Raw genomic sequence first — 24,611 nt, 5'->3', positions numbered from 1 at the left:
CATAAAATGACAATAACATCTTGTTTCCTAAAGTTTTATCACATGGGACAGTAAGCACAGGCCAAGGCAAATGGCAGAAAGATTTTGAAATTACTTTTGTAAAGAGCTGTCAATAATTTTTTTTTTTTTTTTTTTTTTGCTGTGGCCATACTAATCTGGTATAAATTAACTAGATTGTAAAACTCCTGGGAATTGTATTTTAGTTTTGGAAACAGACATTCACAAATAAAAGTTCTGAAAAAGTACAAGTGCCCAGAACATGACATAAGATGTAACTTCTCTATTTCATCTTTTGAAGCTCATTAGAGGAATTAAAATTTTACACAAATGAATTGATATGATTTGATCATTTTAGATAGTACAATAGAGAATATTATCCTGATATATGCTCACATTTTGATTGTGATACAATATTCATAAATAGATGTGACTTTTCAGAGAGAAGCTCTAAAAAAGTAAGTGTGAAAGTGTCCTATGACTTTACTTCATATAGTCTTATGTGACCCATAATGAACCACCATGTTGTCTTCTGAACTATAAAGCAATTGTGAGAAGTAATCAAATGTGTTCTTATTGATTTAAGTTCCCCTATGAAAGGTGCTTGTATAAGGAAAACAAATACTATAAGAAGCAATTTGTGATTATAGAGATGTTCTTGAATGATCTACAGGTTTATAACTTAATAAGGTACAAATGAACATACTAGGGACTTTTAACCAATGTGCAGTAGACCATTAATCTACAATCATATCAAAAGCTAAGCATTTTTTCTTTTCTCTTTCTCCTTTCTTTGCCTCCTTTTCTTTATTTCTTGCTTTTTCTATGTTGGAATCTATAATATACTGCTTCATCATTTCTATACCTTGATTATATTTTAAAATAAGAATCAGAAATTCCATATGATCCACCATGAATATAGAGAAGATTGAAATGAAAGGATGTGAATTTGTGAGATTAAAAAGAAAACAGAACAGTGTATCTTAGGAAAATAGGTAATATCTCAAAACCCCAAACCCAGATGTAATCAAATTTCAGTTCAATCTAGCATCTTTTCAAATACTTTGCATCTAATAACAGCAGAAATGGGAGTGCAGTACATCAAAATGACATATAGAAGGGCCTCACCCAGATGGCAGATAGTGGTTCTTAGTGGTTGGGATGGTGTTATTTAATGTGTTTATTACTATTGCTTAAGCATGTTCAGAATTTTATAACAGAGATATGAATAGTACTTACTGTATCTCATTACAGCCACATCTGCATAAAAGGCATATGGAAAATGGATTCTTTCTGCACACTTTACCCCAAATTACCAGTGTTAATGGCTATCCAGAAATTTTATTGGGAAAACAAATACTGGAAACAAAAGCAAAGGTATAGTTGTCAGGAAGGAAGTCTGATCCTCAGATTTATTAAAGGGCATATTTCAAATGAGCTTTATATTAATTGCTAGTTGATGAGTTCATTATAAACTATGCTTGTAACATGGTATCATTTCTCCAAGACATCAAAGTGATATAAACACTGTTTCCTATGAAATGGGCTTTTGTGGAACAGAGTAGAGGAAATTCACACTCTTCAATTTACCCAATCGAGCTAAGACAGAATTTAAGTGAAGGGCAGGTTCCAGGGAAAGCCAAATGACCACATACATACTGGCAGAATGCTGAGAGATTTGCTAAAGTATATTATGAATGCAAATAATCCTCTCCTGCGTAAATGTCTGTGGGGGTGCTGTACCCACAAACTCCTTGCAATACGTGGAAGAGGTTTATTTCTCAGTACTTCTTAGCTTCTGAATTTAGTTGGTTTCCTCTTTTGTTATAACTCTTTCTTTTATGGTGACAATTTTCATGTTTTTATAGCATTTTTACAACCCATTGAAAGGCCTCTTGGCACAATGTTCCACCTCGGATGCTGTCACAAATGAAATCACAACGGTGGGGAGCAGAGCTTCATCGACAAATTCAGTCTCCACTTGCCCCAGGTCTAATGGATCTCAGCCTCAAAGTCTCTCAGATTACCTCACAACTAGCTTGATTCTACTCAGTACCCCAAAGCAAAGATGGTTACGCCTAGACAGAATCAGGAAAGCCTTTCTCTTGAGTGATTCCATAGCTTTGAGCCTCTACCTTTGGATGCCCACATGAGGATTATACTGCTGCTTTCAGTCTCAATCCAGCTAATTTGTCCTCTGGCATAGTTTCAGTAAGAAATTTAGTTCCCTACTGAGACTAGAGCCTTGAAGTAAATTAGAAATCAGTCAACTGAGGAACTGAACATCCTGCTTATTTCTTTCTACCTAGTTCATGCCAGTTTCCAATGTCCCATATTCTGGATCTGAGCCCTATCGGCTCATTACTAAATGGAACCCTACCTGAACTTATGCAAATATCCCTGAAATGCTGATGCCCCTCCCCAAGACTGCCTGGTCACTCCACTTTGACTCAGTCCTGATTTCCATCCCCTATTGCTCACCTTCGCCTCTGGCTAACAGCAGCATAGTAGGTAGGATCAGATTCATTAACCTGCCCTTGAACGTCTGGGTCTTCTCTATGAGACAGCCCGTGCCCTTGACTTCAGCACTCTAAATATCATTTCAAAGCATACCCTGTCTGGCCGCTTAGGCAGCTGGAAAAGCAAGGTAAAACCCACTTTTAAAGAGAAGAAGGGAGCCATAGGGAACCAAGGTCCAAGACATCCCAAACAAATGTAGTGCTAGAATAAGGGGAATAATTCTGCTTTATTCATCTAATTTTATTACGTGGGAGGGCCTGCAAGGAAGGAAGAGAGGGAGGGAGGGAGGGAGGAAGGAAAAGGGAGAAAGAAATGAATTATACTAGTAAACCAAAGCCCAGATAAGCAGACTAGACAAGGACAACTGAATATTCCTTTCATCCCTCCTCATACCCATCTATGCGGTTGGTTCACATTAAAAGTCAAGACTTAATGTGTTGCTTTTGAGTCTGATGCAGTCTGAACTACAGTCAGTCTGAGAAGCCTATCAAGTCTAGCAAAGGGTAAGTCAACCTCTGTCTTGGTGACACCAAGGGATTGTATTGTTTTACTTTCCCACATCCTTCCTTTCTACCCTCCCAGTGCTAAGCATTAGTTGTATCAAACCATTTCATATGTGATCCCTTCACACAAATCTGTTTTGTGTCTTTGTGCTTTTTAAATTTAATGTTCTCTATTCCTAGAATACACAGAGAACTTTGACTGGTTTGCCAAAGTCAACATTAAACGTCACTTTATCTCCGGAGCATTTTCTGCAGCCCCTGTCCTTGTTTCTATTGGCAGAGTAAACCATCTTCTTCTCATAATGCTGTACCTACTGCTATTGTTTCACAATCGGCAGTAGTGGTGGTGGGGAATATGCAAGTGACTAAGGAGACCACAGCATAGTAAGGTAGTTATAAATAGTAATCCAGGTTATCGATGATTGTAAAATACAGCACAAATTTAGACTGGTGGATAATATTCAAAAAGTACTATTATATCAACAAATTTTTCTTTCTGGATAAAATTTTCTATGGTTTTCCAAAAGGTTCTTACTATACTTTACCTCACTTAACTTTTTTGTAGTTATCCTGAATAAGATAGATGCCGTCAAACCCACTAGGGTTGCTTATGCAGTGGCTAACAAGATGAAAATTCAAAAATGTTTCAACAGCTGGATAGGTGGATAAAATTTAACCTGTGGAGTGGGTACTGTGTACTCTTATAAATTGCTGATGGAATTGTAAATTGATATAGTTTTTTTTAAATTTGGCAATCTATATCAAAAACATAAAAATATATGCATAACCTTAAAAAAATTTCATATCTAGGGATATTTTAAAAGAAATAATTATACATGCCATTTAAGTTTGTATTTTATATGCATAAATGCTTTTTATATTGTTTGAAATAGAAAAAATTAGAAATTGATCACATCAGTGATATTTATAAAGTATATCAAACATGACATACTTTAAAAAGCATAATATAAACAGTATGTAATTATGAGAGAAATAATATTAAGCAAAACAAAGACAAAAGGCAAAATATGAGATCATTTGGATATGTTATAAAGTCATATTATAATTTCACATACAACTCAGAGGTCATTGGCAAGCACACTAGAACTCAGAGAACTAGTAAATGCTTGATCTTCACCCTTTGGTCATGATTTGTGGAAATACAAAACCATCCCTCAAATTTCTGCTCATTTCCAATGGCTCAAACCCTCCTAACTCAGCACCTAAATTTACAGATGAGGTCATTTTGAGGCATCATCACCCCATGTCAGATGCCATACCCTCTTAGCAGTTTCAGTAAAATACCTACTCATCACAACAATTTATGAGTTTGTATTGAATTCACTGGAAATCAGGGGTGTGTCTGGGGTGACAAGGATGAGTTACACTACAGTGCACTTGAGCTTCCATTACTTCTCTTGGCCTCCATACTCCTGACTCTTCACTCCCCCACCCCTACCTCCACTCTCTTCTCTGACCCTCACCCTCTCCTTCGTGGCTTTCTGGTGCCATTTTATAACCAGGCCCTGCCTAGGGATCAAATTCTACCTCAAGAATCAACAAATACAATTATATATGTGTAGGCTGTTATAGTAATAATTCATTCCAAACAAATTACATATATTTGTTTAGATGAAAGACAGCATAGGAGTATACCAAAATAGTAACATCAGTGAATTCTTGGTGGTAGATTTAAAAGTAATTTTACTTTTCTTATTTATTCTGTAATTTATAATCTTTCAAAAATAAACAAGTGCTGCTTTTTCATATAAAGAAAGTTTTTTCTAATGGAATTGTTTTTCTCATAATACAGCGAATTATCTAAAATTAGAGACTAACTCATAATTTGGGGGTCTATTTTAGACATAGTGCTATCAGAGGACCCTTCTAACTATAGAATTTTAGGATTCAAGGATTATTGTTAACATAAAATGGTGTAATGAAAATGAGAGTACTTTGAAAAGTACGAATCTCCATAAAAATATGCTATTATTTTGATGCTTTGTAGTGCAATGATAAGTACAATTGCTGGTACTGAATAGACTATAAACTTCTAGAATAGGATGGAACAGAAATTGCAGGGTAGACATAAAATATAGTGGCTCAAATACCAAAATTCATGTTTGAAAAGACATCCTATCTCTTCTTCATTTTTTTCTTCCCGTTCTTCCTGATTCTTTCCTTATTTTATGCTAGGGCAATGGGAATGAAAGAAGGGGTAATCAAAATTTCATCTCATTACCAAGATTAAAATTTGAAGTAAGTAAACACCTATTGTTATACGGTGTTTTATTTACACCTGTATCACTAGAGATATCTAATCCTCTATTACGTCTTCCAGAGTTTCTAATCTAATTCTTTAATGGTACATAGCAGTCTGCAAAAAGAAAACTGATACATGAATAAACATTAAGAAAAGAAGGGTTCATAAGTAGGAAGACTGATGGATATTTGGGGTTAAAAAAGTAGTCAGCTTTTTTACAGTCGGTCCAGAAAGGATTAAAATCAAACAAATTTATATCTCTTGTTTACTGGATCTGAAAGTATTAGAAAGCCAATCAAATCATGATGGGCTCTTGTTTGTTTTGTTTTGTTTGTTCTGTTAGAAATTTTAAATAGGTTAGGATGTAGGAAAATTCAAAGAAAAAAATCCTGTCCCTGTCATCATTTTCAAGGAGTGCCATATTAATATAAAACATACTTTCAACTCCATGAAACCTTAGCATTAAGATTATTGCACATTTTATTAGCCTCTCCTAGGCTGTGAAACTAGAAATTCATCTGCCTCTAACCTTTCCACCCAACTCAACTTCATACATAAGTAAAGAGCAGGTTGAAATTACAAGGAGCTGTAAAGAAATGGAAGTTCTCTGCTCTCTTCTTTCAAAACCAATATTAAAGTATATGAGGTGCAATTGTCAAACTAAAAAATTGCCAGATGATTCATAAGAAATGAGTGGCCGGCAGGCTGACCTAGCTGCTCCCTTGCATCCCTGACTTTTAACGAGTTTTGGGGAACGAAGATGGTGTCTTCCCTGTGAGTCAGCCAGGAGTGAGAGTGGTGGCTAGCAGGCAGAGGGAAAGTCGAATGGCCAGATACTGAACACAGCTGCAAGATAATGCGACCTGGTACAGCATGTTCGGACATTAGATTTTGTTTTCAGTAAACAGCTTGTCAAGAAACCCCAAAGGACTCAATTTTTCCCTCCTCCAGTTCATTCTCTCTCCTCCCCCACCTCCATCTCATCATCTTCCCCAGGAGAAACAAGCATTTCTGTTAGGCATACTTTTAACCTGTCAGGGCCTTAACTCTAGCTGAGGCAGCCAGGTATGACACCTAAACGGATTTACACATTTGGGGGTGAATATCGGGTTTAGCTCCCTGAACCGTGGCATTGAGGTCTAACTTGTTGCTTACATGCCATGGCAGCATTGTAACCAGTCTGTGAGCATGTGATCTTGGTCCATCTGATTTGGCCAGCCAGGACTGCTTCTTCTTGAAAGGGCCTGAACCAGCCTCCTCTTCACTTATATTGTGGGGATGTAGTATGAACTTGGAAAGAGAGTGAAGGACATGTGAGATCTTACTCCTATTTTTCAAAAAGTTCAACACCACTTCTGTAAGCATCATGATGAATCATGTTTGAGGCTTTTTTCACATCCAGACTGCCTTATATTGGGAAATTTTATTGATTTCTCCATTTATTAATCAAACATTTATTGAGATTGTTTATAAAGTTCTAGCAAATGTCCTTTAAGGCCTTGAATCTAATTAACACAAAAACTGAACTGAGCATATTCATATACACAAAGAGCTTATAAGCTAATGGGAGAGACGGCTAAGGTATATTGTGGTAAATGACCAATACCAGAATTGAAATTATGAAACAGGAAGATGTGTAGAGAGGAATAGTCATTTAAACTCTTGGGAAGTTTCTTAGTTGAGAAAACTACTTCAATAGAAAATAGAGTTGGTGTGTATCTTATTACAGACACATACATTGTGTGTGAATGATTTGTGAGAAATATTGTGTTATTAATTAAAGCATTTTTGACCTAGTCCCTCAGGGAAGACAATAGAACTGCTATTTAAATAAACTAAACAAGCAGTGTTAAATTATAAAAAAGTAATGCCTAGAGTGATTTTAAAAACGGACATCAAAGACCCCACTGTTTGTGATTTAATAAGTAATTCTTATACGGAGGAGACAGAGCTCTTCTCCATTCCAGCATAGTGAGTGTTGAAGTGATATTTGACATCAGAAACTGAAACAGCATTGGAGATGATCCGTGGAATGAAACAACAAACACCAAAGTCAACTTCAGGACCAGCTGAGAACAACAGACTCTACAGCAGGTAGAGAATTACAGAGTTAGCAAGAGTAGAAGCCACTGGGCAGAGAATGCTTCAGAAGAGATTATCACTGGTGAGAGCAACATGTGTCCACTCTCCTGCTGTAAAGGAGTGTTTCTCAACCCTGGCTACACAGCAGAATCATCTGGAGAACTTTTTAAAAAAATACTAATTCCTGAGTCCTATCCTCAGAGATACAGGTTCAGTTGGTTTAGGATGATACCCTGTTGTCAGTGATTAGAATTCTCAAGCTTCAGAAGTGCAGCCAGGGTTAAGGACTACAGTACAGTATTTCCTCACTTATCATGGGTATTACGTTCCCAGACTCCCCTGCGAAGTAGGAACCTTACGTTTATTCTACATTTAAAAAAATAATTTATTTATTTGTTTGTTTATTTATTTATTTTTAGAGAGGGGGAAAGGAGAAAGAGAGGGAGAGAAACATCACTGTGTGGTTGCCTCTCACTTGTGCCCCCAACTGGGGACCTGACGTGCAACCTAGTCATGTGTCCTGACTGGGAATCAAACCAGTGACACTTGGCTCACAGGCTGATGCTCAATCCACTGAGCCACAGCAGCCACAGGGTTATTCTACATTCTTAAACCTACATAACTTTAGCAACATACATATACAGTACCAAAAAACCCCTGCGATATAGCAAAAAAATCCATGATAAATAAATATAATATTTTTTAAAATCCCGCAATACAGTGATGCCGTCACAGTAAACAGTGATATAGTGGGGGTTTTAAAAATATTATATTTAATTATTTATCACGGATTTTTTGCTATATCGCAGGATTTTGTGGTACTGTATACGTATTTATATGTGTAGTACTTATGATTTTAATGATTTTTGCCTACAAATTTTCAAAAAATATATAAAATATATAATAAATGATTCTAACATTAAAGGGATATTAAATCAAAATAAAATACTGCACACTGTTTACAGTATGTATTTTTTTTTTCAGCTGAACACACACATTATGCTGAAAATGAAAGTACGCTCAAGCTTCTTTGCCTACGTGAGACTGTACACGGCACACGATTGGCTGATTGATGGAAGGTAACCAACCAGAGCATTGTCTTATGTATCTTGGGCGCTGATTGGCTCAGTAACCGTAGCATCAGTCTGTCTGCTATCCGGCACTGTGTACCATCTGTTCAGCATCTCGCCTTGTCCACTTCACTCCTACCTCGGATCACTGAGCGTAGTTTTGCTCTGAGGTGTTGTGTTTTGTGAAATTTTCCTTAAAGACTGAATTTATTGCAAGTCCTATGATGCCACCCAAATGTTCTGCATCTTCTAAGGATTCTGGCAGTGAACCCAAGTGCCAGAGGAAGATGCCTACCATAAAAAAGGTGGAACTTCTTGACATGTTGAAGGAAGGGAGAAGCTATGCGTCTGTTGGCCGCCATTATGGGATCAATGAGTCTATGGTTCTCTATATAAAGAAGGACGAGAAGACTATCAGGTCTACAGCATCAGTGACTTTCAACAAAATAGCAAAGGGGTGGTTACTTCCCACAATAAGATCATTGTGAAGATGGAGTCTGCATTAGCTGTGTGGATAAACGATTACAGAAAAAAAGAATATCTTGTTGGATACAAACACCATCCAGACAAAGGCCAAGCAACTGTATGATCATTTAGCAGCAAAAAGGGATGACCACAATGGTGATGAGAATGAAGAAGAGGATGATGACAACGACACTGAAGCAGGACCTTCAATTACTTCTCCAACCAGACCAACCACATACAGTGCCAGCAAGGGCTGGTTTGACAAATTTCAGAAACGCTTTGTACTCAAGAGCATTTCTCTGCATGGAGTGGCTCCTCTGTGGATAAAGCCAGAGTTGAGGAGTATGTGAACAACACATACAAAGACATCATAGAGGAAGGAGGCTATAAGCCTTAACAAGTTTTCAGCATGGATGAAATGGACTTATTCTGGAAATGGATGCTGTCTCGCACTGTCATTATGAAGGAAGAAGCAAAAGCCCCTGGTTTCAAGGCCCAAAAAGATATGGTAACTTTAATCATGTGTGGGAACACTGTGGGTTTATGATAAAGCCAGGACTTATTTGTAAGTCCAAGAACCCAAGGGCCCTAAAAAACAAAAATAAGAATATGTTGCCTGTGTACTGGATGCACAACCCTAAGGCTTGGATCACGAAACTCCTCATGACTGATTGGTTTCATCAATGTTTTATTCCACAGGTTAAGGTTTATCTGGCAGAGAAAGGCCTTGATCTCAAAGTGCTTCTGATAATGGGCAATGCTGGAGGCCATGCTTTCAACCTGACATATGATGGTGCCCAGGTAGACTTCTTGCCACCGAACACCACATCGCTCATTTAGCCAATGGATCAAGGTGTTATTAGCACTTTTAAGGCTCTCTACACCCGAAACGTCCTGCAAAACCTCATTGAAGCTATGGACTTTGATGAAGACTTCTCACTAAAGGTGTACTGGTGTGAGTACACAGTTGCATCATGTCTCCAAAATATTCAAAAGGCCATAAAGGAGATGAAGAGTGAGACTTTGAATGCTAGCTGGAAAAAATTGTGGCCAGAAGTGGTCCATGATTACAAGGAATTTTCTCCTGATGAAATCCATCACTCTTCAGTGGATAAGGCCGTGAAGCTGGCAAAAATACTGGGAGGAGAGGGCTTCAGTGACATGACTACTGAAGACATAAATACCCTGATTGATGTGCACTCTTAACCATTGACTGACGAAGACCTGGAGGAGCTGACTAAGTCAGCAAGTGAAGAAGAGGATGAGGAACAAGATGAACAAGTTGAACAAGAAGAGGAGGTTGGCCTAACACTTGACTGCCTTGCAGCCATGGTCAGAATGGTCAAAGAACCTCAATGAGTGGCTGAAGAATGGAACCCCCATATGGTTCATTTGTTGCAGTTTGCAAATTCAATTAACAGTACCATGTCAGTTTACAAAAACATTCTCAATCAGAAGAAGCAGCAGCACCAGCAAACCCCCCCCCCATAACTATGTTCATCACTCAAATGAAGAGGTCAGTTACACCTATGCCTTTAGTGGAGGTAGAAGTTATGGATGACGCCGAAGATACTACGGCACCACTTGAAGAAGCACCTGATGAAGTGGTGCCTTTAGAAGAGCTGTAATGCTCTTCTTTGCTGTGCAGTACATTCATTCATCTTCATCATCTTCATCGTCATCAGTACTGCACAGCTAATTCATCGTCTTCCTCATTCGAGTTGTAGTATACTTCACTGGTGGTACCCATATAAAATTTTACAGTACTATTATTAAAGTTACATAGGTTTAAGGGTGTAGAATATGTTTAAGAACATAAGTAGTGTTTATAAAAGTGTGGAAAAGGTTAATAAGGGAGTGTGAAAGATTAATAAGTGACTGGGAATGGTTTATAAATGTGTGGGAAGAGTTTACAAAGCCTTAAAATACATATAAATACTAAAATAAATGTAAAGTTCCTACTTCACGGATTTTCACCTATCGCAGGGGTGTCTAGAATGTAATACCTGTGATAAGTGAGGGAATACTGTACTACCATCAATGAAAATAACTCTTAGGGGATGTATAATGTAATATATAATAAATGTGAGGGGGAACCAAAAAAACTGGAATTTATTTATAAAAAATTGTGTATTTATACTTACACATTTAAGCTTCAGTCACCTTCAAAATACTCTCCATTTGATGAAATACACCTATTGAGACATGTTTTCCACTGCTCGGAAGTTTATGAAGTAGTTGATTTTGATGCTTTTTAGTGCTTCTGCCATTTTTTGTTTCATCTCTCCCACATCAGCAAAATATTTTCCTGTGAGGACTTATTTCATTTGGGAAACAAACAAACAAAAAAATGTCATGTGGGGAGAGATTGGGTGAGTAGGGAGAGTGGGGCATGAGGGTCATGCCGTTTTTGACCAAAAACTGCTGAACACTCAGTGTGGTATGGGAAATTGCGGTCATAAATCATGAAATGGGCAAACACATTGAGAGAATCTTCAAAAAACTTCCACCGAAGCTGAATGTAGCCTCTCACAACAATGCCAGCTGGTACAGTGATACTGGTGGGTTCCTAGTGGGGAAAGCCTGTACTACAAGAGGCCCCCCCACCACATATATTGAATGACATTAATACATTCTTAGTAGATTGATCAAGAAATTACCTATATCTTTTTCAAGATAATTTAAAAAGGCATTTAATTTTTACTTTGTGACTGAGGAAAGAAAAATTCTAGACACGGACACAGATGTCAGATAATGAGGATTTGAATAGTTAAAGGAAATATTTAATAGTTTGTCTTTAATTTCTTCTGTTCTTGAAAATAACCTATTTCCTAGGGTAATTCTTTTTACTATTTATTTAGAACCTGTAATCTCTTAAGGAGAGGCTTCATCTGTCAGGTGGGAAATGCTAAAACCATTAACATACATATCAGAATTTTTCTGTAGAACAAAATTAATAGTTTTTGTTCTTTTTTACATTATTTTATAATTTTCAAGAATTGAAAATTATTGAGCATCCTCTGCTCATGTACCATGTATAGTAAAAATTTTGCCTCTTTTCTGTCATTTGATCTTCAAAGATACTTAAAATAACTTCTAAAATGTGATTGGCTATTGATTCAAAATCAAGCTTCAGTTAGGAAATGCTATAATAAAGAGAACTTTCCAATATCTATGATGGAAGTCTGATTACTTTGTCATACATTACCATGCGAGGTCTACATGAATTTTCATGTTCCTATTTTGAAGGAAGAGAAACTGAGGGGAAGGAAATCTGAGTGACTCTCCTAAAGATGTACAGTGGGTCAAGAATAAAACATTAAACATACCAGCTTTCATGTGAATACTAATGTTGGATTCAGGTGACTATTAGGCCACAGGAAATTCCATCAAGACAGTCATCCAGAATGAGATCTACTTCCCAATTTGCTGATCATCTGTGTGATTTGACCATGTTGTTGAACTTCAGGATCCTCATCTCTAAAATGGAGATAGTCTCTATTATTTCACATTGTGTAAAGTTTTAGTGAGATTACTATGTTAAGTTCTGAGTATAAGTGCTTAATAAATGGAAGAGAATCTCAATCTTAATAATTATAGTTTTCTTACCAAGAGGATTCAGGTTATGTCCAAATAAACAGTTGCCTGCATCAGAATCAGTACAACACCTTTAACATGTGTCAATAGAATAAGCTTTGTGAGGGTGGGCACTATATTTTTTTTCTGTGAATTGTAACTAATATATAGTCACTGCTGGAGAGGGCAGTCCTTTCAGTTCCCATATAACCTCGTTTGGAAGAGAAAGATGCTGTTATTGCCGTCTCCTGCAATAACAAGAGACTGGTGGATGTACTAGGAGTTAGAGGCTTGAGGGGAGGGACAGAATCAGAGAAGTCAGTAATGGAAAGTCTCTTAAAGATCTAGTACAAACATTACTTTTTAACAGATGAAATCTGAACTTGAGATAAAAGATGTACCTAAAATCCAACTGCTCTTTCATGTATCAACAGGGTTAGAACCCAAATCTCCAGATTCCCTATCATTCTCTCAACCAAAACATTCTTCTCTTTTTCAAATTTTTGTCTATTGTTAAATTGCTTTCTAAGATTAGTATTTCTAAGTTAGATTAGTCAGTCTTGCAACTTTGCTTTATATGGCTTACCCTGCAAAACCTTATGTGCCTTATCTATCCTGTGGAAACTTAAGGCCTCTCTGTGGTGATCAGTTGATTCCACTAAAGGCCCTGAGATAAAAGGGTCAAACCAATCCCACGAGAAGAAATATGAAATGGAGGGTCCTTGAGAAACCTTGGCATGAAGCTTCTGGGTCATATTTTAATCATAATTCCAATAAAATTACACCATACTTTTTACATATAACAAAACATGGAGAATTACTCAACCAGTAATGCTCAGATTTTTCAGTATGTATATTCTCTGTCCAACACCAGAGATATGAGATGATGATTTTGATTTAATGTAAAAATTGGAAGTGGGAGATATGGTACCACAAAATCAAGTACCACTTATTTGGAAAATGAAGAAAGATTTCATACATTTTTATATGAATTAACAGCTTACCAATTAACTTTAAATTAATTACAAACCCAGTATTATCTGTTTCTCAGTTCTCATGAGATAGGCAGTGCTATGTTCAGCAGAGAGGTTTAGTGATTTATCCAAAGTGACCCAGCTCCAAGTTAGGAATCCAGAGGACCTGAAAGTGGTTTGAGTTCCATCATGGTGTTCCTTCTAACACAGTACTAGTTGCCCCCAACTTATTTGAAATACTTTGTTTTCTGGACTTAAAAAAAATAGAAAAGAAACTGAAATATATATAGCACTTTGAGGTTTTAAGAAATGATTTTCTGTAGCACTTTCAACATAAATGGTATAGACAGACTACAAAGGCAAAACCACAGCTGGAAAAAAATCTTAAAGGTCAACTGGTTTGAGAGGGCAGCCAAGGAAGTCATCTCAATTTTAGTGTGTTCTTGATATATGGATCTAAACACAATCTGAAAAGACTAACCTAATATCTTTCTGACCCACAGTTGACCCAAACACAATCCTAACTTGCAAAAGAAGGAAAGCAGAAGTTGAAGGTTTGAGGTCATCAATCTTATAGCATATTTTATATAGAAAACATCAACCAACTAGCCAGAAAAAGGATTACTGATCAAAAGGGAAGGAAAATAAATACCAGGCAGAAATATTTTAGATGCACATAAAAAGAAGTGTGATTTTAAGTGTAATAAAGATCTTTTTCATTGGAAAAATCTTCCGTATATAAATTGCTTGTGTATACACACACATGTACATGCACAGTAACATTATTTTTTCTGCAACCAGCATGTGCTGACATTTACCTGGAAAACCAGTGTAGGCAAAAAAATGGAATATAGAGCAATGACCAACCTTTTCTCATTAAAGTACAAAATGTGACTGACTGTATTAATTAATATTCTCTTGAGAAACTGAACTAATTATATATAGTTTTTAAATACATATATGACTATGACACACACACACACACACATATATACATCAAGAATAATAGAGAAATATATTTTCAAAATTTTTATGATTGACATGTAACATTATTACTGTTTTCAGGCGTACAACATAATGATTCAATACTTGAATCATCACAATAAATCCAATTAACATTGATCTCCATACATAGTTACACCTTTTTTCCTATGATGAGAACTTTTAAGATCTACTCTCTTAGCAACTTTCAAATATGCAATCTAATATTATTAAGTATAGTCACCATGGTGATTATATGTGATATGAAATTATTATAAGTAATTAGCTTATTGGCTCATGTAATTATTGAGGTTGGCAAATTTCAAAATCCGCAAGATGAGTTGTCAATCAGGAGAAGAGTCAGCCATTTTTTTTTGTATTTTATTGATTATAGTGTTACATTTGTCCCAATTTCCCTTCCTTCTGTTCCCCTCCACCCAGTGGTCCCCTTCCATTCAGTTGTCCCCCCCTTTTAGTCCATGTCCATTGTTTGTGCATATAGTTCTTCTCAACCTCTCTCTGTCTATTCCATTCCCTCTTACTATGCTTCTTAATTCCTATACCATATCCCTCCCTCTCCCCTTCCCCCTCCCTGCTGACCTCCCCCCAATATGTTCCCCGTACCTATAGTTCTTTTTCCACTCTCATTGCTTATTTAGTTTGCTTTTGTTTCAATTCCCTCGCTTCTGTTGTTGTTTCTTGTGATGCAGTTTTCATTTTAGTGTTCATAGCTTTGATCCTCCTTTTTCTAAACCAGTCCCTTTAACATCTCATATAACAGTGGTTTGGATCTGATGAACTCTTTCAGTTTTATTTTGTCCTGGAAACACTTTCTCTGCCCTTCTATTCTGAATGACAGTTTCGCTGGATAGAGTATTCTTGGCTGTAGATTTTGGATTTTCATTACTTTGAATATTTCTTGCCAGTCCCTTCTTGCCTGCAGGGTCTCCCTTGAGAAGTCAGCTGACAGTCTAATTGGGACCCCTTTGTACATGATTCTTTTCTTCTCTCTTGCTGCTTTTAAGATTCTCTCTTTATCTTTACTTTTGACATTTTGATTATAATGTGTCTTGGAGTGGTTCTCCCTGGGTCCAGTTGTTTTGGAACTCTCTGTGCTTCCTGGACCTGTAAGTCTATTTCCTTCCCCAAGTTTGGGAAGTTCTGCTTTATTTTATTTTCACTTAATTTTTCAATTTCTAGTTCATCTTCTTCGCCCTCTGGTAAACCAATGATTCTTATATTGGGTCTCTTATAACTGTCCCAGAGGTTTCTGATCCTCTTCTCACTTTCCTTGCTTTCTGTTTCCTCTCTCTGCACTGGTTGACTGTTTGTTCCTTCTCTGTGTTCTGGTTTGTTGATTTGAACTCTGGATTTTATTTCCTCACCATCTGTCTCGTATGTGGTTTTGTTCTTTTCAGCATGAGTATTTTTCAATTCTTTCTCATCTTTTTCCACATCTTTTGTTAATTCTGTAAGCCACCTGATAACAATGGCCCTGAACTGAGCCTCTGACAGGTTTCTTATTTGTTCATCTGTCAGGTTCTTCATCTGTTGCCTGGTGAGCTGCGCCACGGGGATTTCTATAGTTGTCTGCCTCATTTTGACAGATGCGTTTTGTTTTCTTGGGCCGCCTATAGGGGGCAGTGCCTGTGTACTCGTCACGACCCAGCGACTGGTGGCGATCCACAACCTTTTTCGCTGTGCTGTGGCGCTTTGTCATCACTGCGCAGCGACCAGTGGCGATCCGCAACCTATTTTGCAGCGCTGTGGCGCTTTGTGTGGGGACGGGGGTCCAAGATGAATTCCTGCCGTTATTCCGCTAGGAGACCGGGATCCATCCTCCCGCCCCCTGGGTCTCACTGTTGGAGGTGATGTGGTGGCTGCTTTTCCCAGCATTGGGGTCGCAAGCTGCCAGAGTTCGACTGCAGCCAGGATTGCTCTCCCTGCCGCTGTCCCAGATGCTACCGCAAACAGCACTGCCCACTTTCACTCTTACCTGCCCAAAGGGCGCCGCTGGTTTATAACTTTGTACGTTGGACTTCCGTGTAGTTTTATTTTCTGGAATTTCTAGTTATCTTTTGTTTTGAAGTAGTTGTATTCCTCTCTAGTTGTAGAGGGAGACCGACCGTGTCCGTCTAAGCCTCCATCTTGGCCGGACAAAGTCAGCCTTTTGGTTCTATTCTGTCCTTCAAATGATTGAATGAGGCCCACCCACATTAGAGAGGGCAATCTGCTTTACTCATTCTGCTAAATTAAATGCTAATCTTATCTGAAAACACCCTTCAGAAACACCCAGAATAATTTTTGAGCAAATATCTGGATACTTCTTAGCCCGGTGAAGCTGATGCATAAAATTAATGATGACAATGGCTAAAAGAGACCAATGTTATAACAAATACATAGAATTCCTAAAGCCAAGTGAATGTGGCCCTTCAATGTTATTTCCTTTTGGAAATATTTGTATGATGCCCTTAAGCTAAGTATGTTGGCAAAGGACAAGGGCATCCAAGAAAAGACGTCTAAAACTAAGTTTAGCTTACATGAAAGACCACGTGGGTATATAATACAGTTGTCTTGAACTAAAAGTCAAAGAAATACAAGGTGATCCCTTCAGCCCTGCTCAGGTTCAGGTCATGAATATGGAAGGTTTTGTGTTGCCATAGAAGTGTGGTATGTGTTTGTGTGTGTCTGTGTGTGTGTGAGAGAGAATTGACTCTTGCATTTTTAAAAATTATTCCTCCACTGTCAAATAAGGCAAACATGAATTAGAATATACGATTTCTTTACCTTTAGAATAGTCTTAACAATTGCCATTTGAGGGGAAAAGATTGAATTCTGTAAGTCAGATAGAGAATGTATCTGATTTTGTGAAAAACATTGTCTGTAATTCACACTTTTTAAAAGAACCCAAGCAGGTAAAAATCAAAACAAACAAAAATGTAAGAAGGCTTTAGAAGTGGTTAGCTAAGTGTGATTTTCAAGAGCTTATTTTTAAACTCCTGACACAATCCACATAGAAGTTTTCTATTATCTTCCTCCATATTTTCTATTTTCTACAATCAGATACTGAATAATATACCTCACTACCCAATATATAATATGAATGTAATAGAATATAGTTACATTTCAAAACACTTTTAGTTCCATTAATACATGTGATTCTTACAAAATGTCCTTGATGTTTGTAGAATGGGTGTCATATCTCCAATTTACAGATGAAAATATGAAGGCACAATTCAGAATAATGACTTTTTGTGATTGGCAGATCTGGGAAGACATTAGACTTCCTAATTTTTATACCACAATGCCATAAATTTCTTCATGGTTTCCCCATTACTTCTGTATAGTCATTGAAGATCTTTGTTAAAAACTTTGTTTCATGAAGGTAGGTGATATATTTTTTTCCCTTTACTATTTTGCATGGGCTGAATAACTCAATTATATCTGGATCACAGAGACTACCATTTCATGTAGCTTTCTGGCATCTTCCTGTCTCCAGTGCATGAGATGAAAACCTGATGCATTTGCTCAGATCCTCTCTTCTATTGCTTAAGCAATGAAGAAAGCATTACCTTAATAGCACGCAGTGTGCACTATCTCCCAGCACAGCTGTTGTGTAATCCTTCCAAGCTCAGCCATTAGGGAGCCTTACCAATGGCAGAGCCCAATGAGAGCTGCGACTCCAGACACTTGTCCCCTAATAACATCCATTTTTGCTTTCCTAGCTAATTCCAGGAATGACAGCCAGTCTGGTAAGGTTTCACAGTCCATAACTCTCCCTTTATTGTCACATCCCCTCCTCCTCTTGAGGGGCAGTTTGTGAGCCAACTCCCAAACATAACCATTGGAGGAAAAGATTAAGCATGGCTTAGAGGCAGCCTCTTTATCAAATGAACCCATAGAGTTTGAGCAAAAGCAAGCCCAAAAAGACAGATCTGCTTTGGCAACTTGTCCACCAGTGAAGATGGCTGTAGAAAAAGCAGTTGGTATCAGCAATGAAGAATGGCAGACTGTTCTGGCTGCCTCAGAAGACAGCAGCTTGAAAGTGTCTCCTCTTGCTTGGTAAAATAATTTGAACTGATTATTAGTGGGTTTTGAAGATCATGCTACTGACCTGCTCTGAGTAGGTTAGAAGTTTTCTAGAAGTGGGAATGGAAGATGAGAATGCCATTTATTTATTAAAAACTTGATTCACAATCACACTTACTTCTGGTAACTCCTTTGAAGATATAAAGGTAAAAGTATGGATTTTCAATTAGAGATCTCAGTTTAAATCCCAGCTCTGCTCTTTACTAGTGGTGTTACTTAGAACAATTTATTGACACTATGTTAAATTCAGGTTTCTCAATCTGTAAATTGGAGGGTAATCATGCCTACCTTGTTAAGTCATTGGTTTAAAATTTAGATGTAATTTTTCTTATATATAATACACATGCATCATAGAATATAGAGTCTTATTAAATAGTAGCTAATTATTGCCTATTACAAGAACCATGTGATTGAGGATGATTTTCATTTTAGCAGTGAGAACAGTGAGGCTCAGATTTCAGTGATTTGCTCAAGATCCCAGAGCTGAAAGAAATAAAGCTAATACCCAAACATATCACTCAAATATATGAATCATTATTCTGTCATTCCAGAAACTGGCCAAGTAACCAAAAAATTAAAAGGAGCCTCCAGTTCTTTACCTTGCCCTCTTTTCTCCAAATTACATGAGGTTCTAATCCTAGAATGAATGTGCTAACTGTTAAAGAGGTTCATTAAAGAATGATGATATAATTGGTCATGAGTAGTAGCAGGAGAAGGAAAATCCGGTTGGGAAGGGGCATAGGAATCATACACATTTTTCATTCACTTTGTTTACTTCATAGAAAAAACTTAAGATAAATGAAAAGGGAAATATCTCTTAGACTGGAAAAAAGTAAAAGGAATGACTAAACACATTTGCCTAGAGAGGGGAATATAGGCAGGATATGTGGTTCATCTATCTGAATCAGTAAGAAGAAGGAGGTAAATTAGATAGAAAAGGATAAGAAATAGTTGTTTGCATATGTACTTTAGACCTAGTTAGCATTTGCACAGCCTTGTTACCATCCGTTGACAAGCTAATACAGGACAGGCTGTGATGAAACTTTAAACTCAGATAAAACACTTCTGAGGGGTTAGATTCTTTCAGCGTGTCAAGATGGCTATTTCTGGACAGAATCACTGCAGGATCCTATGGGCTAACAACTTATTTTTTAGCTTCTGCCCTCCCCAATTTTTATGATGACTATGCTGCTGTCCTGCAGCTGGGTCCCCTTATACCCAAAGATAATAGGAGGCCTCAAAATGTGCCAGACTTGTAAGTGCTTTATATCCTCACAACAATCCTAGGAGGTAATACTAATGTCACCCCATAATTAAATAAGAACAATGAATTCCATTGAAGTTAATCTACCTTTTATCACACAGCTAGAAAATGGTGACATTGCCATTGGAACTTATGCAGTCTAGCTCTAGAGCACAATCTTCTGTCTAAGACAATATACCCAATGCCAATTCTTCTCACAATAGCTGTGGTCAAAGACCTGATTTATTTTGTTTTGTAATATTAAAAGCAAATATTTTTATAAACTACACTAACTTTAGTTAGTAGAAAAATGAAATTAAAATATATATCCAAACTAGAACTCCAATTTTTAATTATTATAAAATTTAGCATGCATAAAATTACTCTGTAAATTGCCATAAATGTTTCTCAGTGCCTACTCTCACGTTCTTTCTATACCACGGTGCACTTGTGGTCCCCCAAAGACACTTTGAGTCATGGTGCTCTAGGCTTGGGTGGCTAACTGAACCTGGGCACAGTTTCTGTCATTGAAATGAGTAAAGTTGGCTGCTGTGGAACAAAGTCTACTCTGGTGACATGAACTTCTCAGCCTGTGTTCTCTAATCAACTAAGTTAACCAGTCATCTATTGTACACTGAGGACACATTGAGGAACCCTTTAAACTAAAAGTAGGATTTATTCTATGTCATACTAAAGGAAGCTAAATGTTCTAAATATTAACTTGGAGAACAAGTGTTGCAAACTTTCTTTTTTAAGAACTAACCATCTTCTTTCCCCCAATTACTCCTGTATCTTAATATACATTTCCTATTTACTCCTGTTTTTTCACTCGTTTTTATTTTTATTTTTTTAAATGAATCACTTTGATTAAATAAGTAGTTGGCCATATAGTCTTCTGTTACCCCAAACTCTTCTATTTATTAAACACTTACTGTTGCCACTCACTGTGCTAGACACGGGGAAGACTACAGTCATGCTCCTGCCTTCATGGTGAGGGCAGACAGTGAACAAGAACCAGCAGCCTGCAGTCAGTACTGTGAAGATGACAAACATGGTGGGCTGAGTGAGGCAGGTAGGAATGGGTGGGTCAGGAAAGTTGATATTTGAACTGTGAGCTGGAGCATGAGACTAAGACTTGTCATTGTCTTTTCTGTTCTTTTCTTTTGGCAACTTACAGATTTTTATTTCGAATAAAGTAAGCATCAACCTTAAAATCCCACATAAACAAGAAGCCCATTGGCGGGAGCAGGTCCCTTTTTTAAATTCCACAGCCAGAGGGCTGTGAGATCAAAAAGTGAGGAAAACCACTGTAGTTTTGTCCCCCGGCATCCCTGGGCCACGCCCTGCTCTGATGTCACAAGCGCCAACTGCTGTGATGCAACAACAAGCCCACCCTACATATACGGCCCCGGCGGGGCTGAGATTTTGTCTGTCAAAGCCATTAGCAAGAGCAAGGTAACTGACTATTTTCAAGAAGTTCATTGTCATCAGCGTCTAAATCACCCAAACATCGCACAGCTATTTGAGGTGATTGGCACTGAGGAGAAATGTTATCTCTTCATGGAGCATGTCCGTGGAGGGAGCTTACAAGACTACCTCGAAAATTGCGGCCCCGGGACCGAGGCAGCAGCCCGACTCATGTTCCGGCAGCTCGTGTCGGCGGTTCACTACTGCCGCCAGAAGAGAGTCGTCCACCGGGACCTCAAGCGAGAAAACATACTGCTAGATGGTGAGAGAAACCTCAAGATAGCGGACTTTGGCTTTGCCAGGGACTTTACAAACTATAAGCTGACAACCGTTCGTGGCACTGCAGGCTATATGGCCCCAGCGATCATGCGGGGTCATGCCTATGACATCTTGAAGGTCGATGTCTGGAGCCTGGTTGGGAGTTTGCCATTTGAGGGGGACACACTCGGGGAGGTGAAGAAAAAGGTCCTGAGTTGAGTGGGAAGTTCCGGGTACCACCCTCTCTATCCAAAGAAGGTCAAAATCTTTTACAAAAATTACCCTCAGCCCCAGGGAGAGGCCAACACTGCAAGACATACTACAAGACCCATGGCTCACCAGGGGCCACGAAGAGGAACTGAGGCCATACAGCGAGCCACCCTGGAGCGACCTTGACCCCCAGGTGGCAGACATCATGAATAACATGGGATTTACCAAGCACCAGATTCAGGAGTCGTTGACCCAGAAGAAATACGACAGGGTCATGGGAACGTACCTGATCCTCCAAACAACGACCACCAAGATGAAGTGTCGCACCATCCAGGTGAGACCCTGCCCCACCCCTGTCTCCAACATCGGGGAGAGTCCAAAAGAGCTTGCCCTTCCCTACAGCAGTCAGGGGTCGTGGATGACCACTCCGCTGGCACCGGAATCCAGCCTGGCGTCCTGGACCAGCACTTCCCTACCCGGCCCGGGGCCTGCATGGCCACGCCCAGCCCAGCCCTCCAGTGTGACCCTGGTGGCTCCCCTACTACCCCCAGCCGCGGCAGCACCAGCGAAGCCGGAAGGGCCCCAGAAGGACCCAGCGTTGACAGCCGCATCCAGGCTGCACAGCCTGAAGGTGGGACCGCGGGCTCTCCCTCTGGCCGTGTGGCTCGCCGAACCATCTGGTTCTTCTTAACATGCATGTGCCATGGGCTGTCCACTGGCAAGCGGCGTCGCAAAAGGACCTGAGTTGCGCCAACGTAACTTTTAAAGTTGTGGACGGCCTAGGGCACCAGAGGTGGACACAGGCAGCTGCTGGTGCCGGCAGTGCCAGAAGTACACACAGTGCGTGCAGGTGACAGGACCCGGTCCGGTGGACGACTGGATGTGTGCAAGCTGCCGCAGCATTTTCCACCCGGGATTCACACCAGGAGAGGATCCCACATCTCTGTGGACTGTTTTCTCCTGGGGCCCTTCTCCCTCCCCTACTTCTCCTTTGCTCCCACATTTGTGGGGTTCTTAATAAAGAACTTTGTTTTTCCAAATTTTGTAATAAACTTGATGATTTGATCCAGAAAAATGTTTTGGAGACTTTGTTTCTCATCCTCTCTGCACAGCATTGGGACTGAGAACACTGTAGTTTAAGAAGCGTGTACTGATGTAGTACATACTTGGGCTTTCCTACAGGAACTCCCAAAGGTTAAGAATGTGGTTTTACAAGGAAAAGGCCCCTGGGTCAACATGGGCCAGAGGGAGGATCTGGGCATGCTGGACAGGTCCAGACACCAGGGCACAGCAGGGGGTGAAGCAGGCAGAGGTCTCGGCTGTCAGGCAGCTGATAGCCTGGGTGCTCTATCATATCAGCAGGAACCACCTCTCCTGACCTGTTGGCTTTGTTTGATTCCCTCTAGGCAGGTGTCATTCTCAGGGGGGGCTTTCCCTTAATACAGTCAGACTTGTAAAGTGCTGGAGGAAGAGTGCTTAACCTTATCCTAAATTTGAGAATGGGATGATCTGAAGCAGGACTTCTGCTATTGTATTTATTTATTCATGATGTATTGCTCATTTTCAGATCCCCAAGCCAAACCATGGGGAATTTCCAGGGTTCCCCTTCCTTGGTGTCCTCAGGACTCTATTTTTTGTCTTTCTAACTCAACACTCTCAAAATCTCTGCTCAGCTTCTCAGTCATCTCTTCTGAGATTGACTGGTGCCCATGAATTCAGTAAAAAGAGGTGGTTAGCTCAGGTGATCCTTAGAACCCTGAGTACAGGACACGAAGGTGTTCTCAGACATAGTTCCTATCTACTTCTGTTATAGCCTTGGGGCTAAATGTATACATAGGAAACATTGAGAGCCACCAATTGGTGTGCTAAATTGCATTGTTGACAAATAGAGAATAGGAGAGTCTCTGTTAAGTTGGTGCTTACACAGTATAACAAATAAGCACAAAACTGATAAAGAAAAAGGTAAAGGTTGCTGTCTAAGCAATGACTTGGAATGACTGAGTTTTTACACTGTCATATTAGCTATATTCCTTCATAAAGTAGAATGTGACCCAAATCTCACTCACTTTTAATAAAATAATCCCTTTTAATAAATTAAATATTTGTTTATGTTTGAAGTTGGAGCGATACCTCTATTTTTAGATATATTTTCTTCTGGGCCTTCAGAATTAGACCCAATTTCCAGTTCTTCACCTTTCCCTTTTTACATTTTGTGGGAGCTTTGGTGTGGTTAGAATTTCAGCCTTAACTTTGTGTCTTATTAACTATGTGGCATCATGAGCTCCAGATTTTTCATCAGTAAATTGAGTGAAATATAGAAATGAAATTGGAAGCTTGTTGGAAGCTGAAAATCACATGTGAATTATGCATCATTAGTATTTGGGGGGTGTGCCATCAGATTGGGAATCAAGAAATATAAGATTAAAAAGCTCTGGATATGGGAAGATGATGATATTCTGTTAAAAGGTGACTGAGGCCCTTAGAAACCCAAATTGCAATTTTTGTATATTTATTTATGTTAATTCTTATTCCTCCATTTACTTATTTAACAAGTAATTACTGAGCATCTTAAAGGGATGTGGCACTGTGCTGGATACTACGGTTTGGAGAGCAAATATGCACACAGATTTTGTCCTCGTCCAGTTTAGTGAGTGAGTTAAAAAATAAAGAAGCAAACTAATACATGTAAAGTCACAGCTATGATAGATATTTTTAAGGAAAAGAGTGTGTTATTATAAGAGTATATAAGGAGGGGATGGAGTATTTTACCTGTTGAGTGAGGTCAGGGAAAACATCCTCAAGAAAGTGACGGTTGCTGTGGGACTTAAAGGATAGAAGTTATCACAATTCCTGTAGGAGGAAGTAAGAGCAGTCCAGGCCAAAAGACAACCATGTGCACAAGTCATAAGACAA

This window comes from Furipterus horrens, unplaced genomic scaffold, assembly GCF_987537825.1.
Source record: "Furipterus horrens unplaced genomic scaffold, mFurHor1.1.pri manual_scaffold_12, whole genome shotgun sequence".
NCBI classification, from domain to species: Eukaryota; Metazoa; Chordata; class Mammalia; order Chiroptera; family Furipteridae; genus Furipterus; species Furipterus horrens.
The sequence above is the reverse complement of the archived record's forward strand: the minus strand, read 5'-3'. Positions refer to the sequence as shown.